The following is a 3,610-nucleotide window of genomic DNA, read 5'->3' as shown; positions in this document are numbered from 1 at the left end:
ATGATACCTGTCCTGTGGGAATGTCAAACCCACTCTGTAAGGCTGGCTCAAAGAAGACTCATAAGACCTATTCTTGGTTTTATCCTTTGATTATCCTTCTTATGACACAATACTTTCATACAGCACCAAACAAAACAGTACCACAGAATACAACACAAAGGGATGAAAAGGAATGGCTTGATTTCACCAAGGAGCTAAACAAAGGGGCACCAAACTGAGAATAAGCAGGAACTCACACAAAAAGAGTGAAGTTCAGACCCAGAGGACTTACTACATCATCATGGACTCTACAAGCTGCAAGCAGCAAAGCAGTGGCCTCTCTGGGTACCATGCCTGCTTCCACTGGGGTCTGGAGCAACAGGATGCTCATCATACTGGGCCTCAGAGGATTCTCCACAATTAACTGTCCAACAAACAAAGGCCAACCAAATGAGAACAAACAAGGACTACTATTCAGGGTGTCTAGAGCCACTATCACTTGCATTCTGACAGAGACTCAAAATCAGGCAGAGGAGTGGGGAATCTTTACAATGGGAGAAGGGAAGGCTTCAGCTATGTCCCAGTTAGAGTGTGTAGGCATGAGGAAGCTCTAAGAATCTATCTAGAAGTGGGATATCCTGTGTGATTGTCAAGGGTACATATTTGGCTTTCTCCGGTTAGTCTTAAGTTGGAAGAGAGTACAATAATTAGGAAAACTCTTAGTTATAAATATGGCTATTTTAGGCCAACTATTGTCAGGTTATTGTTTAGATTCCTGAGCTGGTTGCTAGATACAGTGGTCAAACTTCCAATAGGTCTGACTTACACTTGGTAGGCCTGCTTTCTGGACTGAAACTGTGGATAATGTGTTGATTCCTGGGTTGGTTGCTACATATTTCAGGTACATCCTGAATCCTATTTTTACACACAGTCAGCTATGGTCCATTTGCATATTCAGTCTTTCATTGTAACTAGGGGTTCAGAAACTGGGTCAATGCTAAGAAAATAGGTGAGCAGGGCTGAAGAGGGATTTCTGGACATTTAAGATCCAATGGCCTCATCTGCTTGGATGAGACCAAGTCCTTCAGCAAGAGAATCATAAAAAAGAGGAAAAGAGAAAGAAAAGCTTACGAACAAGAAAGAGAGAATAAAAAGGAAAAAAAGAAGAAATGCATTATATCCAAATTGTTGATCTACAGACCGAATCTTCAAAATCTGTGAAGTAATCTTCCCCATGTACAAGGACAGGAGTTGGGCTAGAGTGGCTTTGGGAAGGAAAGGGGCAATCAGGCCTAAGGTGAGACTTTGGGCCCCTGCTGCTCCTGGGATTGTATAGCCTCTTCCCAGAACCCAATTTTATTCCTATCTCTACAGTCCTCTCCCTAGGTCTTGACTGCCTTACCTCTGCAATGAGGGAGTAGGTCTAGGGTCTCCAGCACTCCTTTTCAGCCTTCAGAGCCTATAGTTGTGACCAGGAAGCAATGTCTATATTATCCTGTTTCTTTAAGAAGGCAGTCACTGTATGCATGCATTTCTGTGCGTGACATTGTCCTATCTCTCTTACTACTTCCCTCAAATTACTGCTCATTTCCTTTCCCTTTGTCAACCTCCATCAATCATATTATTCTCTAATATGGAAACACTGAAAACATGATTATGGTTATACTGCCACCATCTCCAGTCTATCAACTGAACAATCCATCCTACCCAGGAATACCTGTCATGGGCCTGACATTGAGTTGGGTCCTGGGGGAGGCAGCTCCATGGATCAAGTGACTGTCCTGTGCCTGGCATGACCTTAGTTCCTTGGGAGATATTTAGTACTCACAATAGCCCTGTAAATTTCCTAGCCCATTAGAGACAATGAATGCAAATTTAGAGGTAGATTAAATTGTCCAGTTTCTACTAGTCTGCAAGTAGGGTGACAATGTTTCCATGGCACATAAACACATGGTAACCTTTTGGTTAAAGCCACTGAGAAAATAACTGTGGGCTCCTCCTTAGCATTTTGTACCTTGTGCAATAAAGTCAGTCCTGAATTCTCACACTCAACATTTCTCAGTCAGCCTCCTTACATACTATGAAATCTTTTTGTTAACTACTCTTCACATGGCTCTTTTACATTGTAATAACCTGAGCCCTGCTACTCTTCTCATCCTTACAGATTCCCTCATGACGTCTTAATGCTCACAGATCACTTACTCAGTCCTCATGATGATTTACAGGAAATTTTTTTTAGGTAATGTTGATTTCTCATGGTTCACTGATGGTTCTTATTTAAAAACTGACAATGGCAAATATTGTGCTGGGCATGCTATTGCATTTAAAAATCAAACCTCATACCTACCAGAGACACTTGGAGGGCACAAAGAAAGGGTCCTTGTGGGCACCAGACCAAGGGAAAGGAGCAGCAGCCCCCACAAGAGACTGAGCCAGACCTGCCTTTGAGTGTTTGACAGTTTCCTGTGGAGGCTAGGAGCTCTGGCAGTAGCAGTCCTGGGAGGCGCAGCATGTGGCACAAGTCCTCTTGAAGGAGGTGACCATTAGCCCCACCATAGAGCTGCTAGGCAGGTGAATCACAAACTGGAGAACAATTATACCAAAGAAGTTCTCACACTGCTGTGAAAGTTCTAGGCTCCACAACAGACTTCCCAACCTGGGCATCCAGCAAAAGGACTAAGTATCCCCAGGGAATCTGACTTTATATATCAGTGGGATTTGATTATAGAGCTTCCACAGGACTGGGGAAACAGACCCTGGGAGAGAACAAACAAAACTGTGTGTGCACCAGGACCCAGGAGAAAGGCACAGTGACCCCACAAGAGACTGAGCCAGACTTGCCTGTGTGCGTCTGGGAGTCTCTGGCAGAGGCATGGGTTGATCGTGGCTTGCCGTGGGGTCAGGGGTACTGATTACGACAGTCCTGGGAGGTGCTGTGTGCTGGCATAAGTCCTTTTGGAGGAGGTCACCAAGCTGTGGTGCTGTTGAAGACTCTTGAGAAGTCTCGAGAAGACTCTTGAGAGTTGCTTGGACAGCAAGGAGATCAAACCAGTCAATCCTAAAGGAAATCAACCCTGAAGATTCATTGTAAGGACTGATGCTGAAGCTGAAGCTCCAATACTTTGGCCACCTGATGTGAAGAACTGACTCATTGGAAAAGTCACTGATGCTGGGAAAGATTGAAGGCAGGAGGAGATGGAGATGACAGAGGGCAAGATGGTTGGATGCCGTCACTGACTGAATGGACATGAGTTTGAGTAAACTCTGGGAAACAGTGAAGGACAGGGAAGCCTGGCGTGATGCATTTCATGGGGTAACAAGAGATGGACATGGCTGAGTGACAGAACAACAATGCTATTGCAAGCCCTCTTTTTCTTTTTTAAATTTACTTAACATTAATTGGAAGAAAATTGTTTTCCAGTGTTGTGTTGGTTTTTGTCAAACATCAACCTGAATCAGTCATAGGTATACATATGTCCCCTCGCTCTTTAACCTCCCTCCCACCTTCCACCCCATTCAATCCCTTTAGGTTGTCACAAAGTACAGGGTTGAGCTCCCTGCAATATACAGCAAGTTCCCAGTGGTTATCTGTTTTATACATGGTAATGTACATGTTTCAATGCTACTCTCT

The sequence above is a fragment of the Bos taurus genome, chromosome 5, assembly GCF_002263795.3.
Source record: "Bos taurus isolate L1 Dominette 01449 registration number 42190680 breed Hereford chromosome 5, ARS-UCD2.0, whole genome shotgun sequence".
NCBI lineage: Eukaryota > Metazoa > Chordata > Mammalia > Artiodactyla > Bovidae > Bos > Bos taurus.
The sequence above is the reverse complement of the archived record's forward strand: the minus strand, read 5'-3'. Positions refer to the sequence as shown.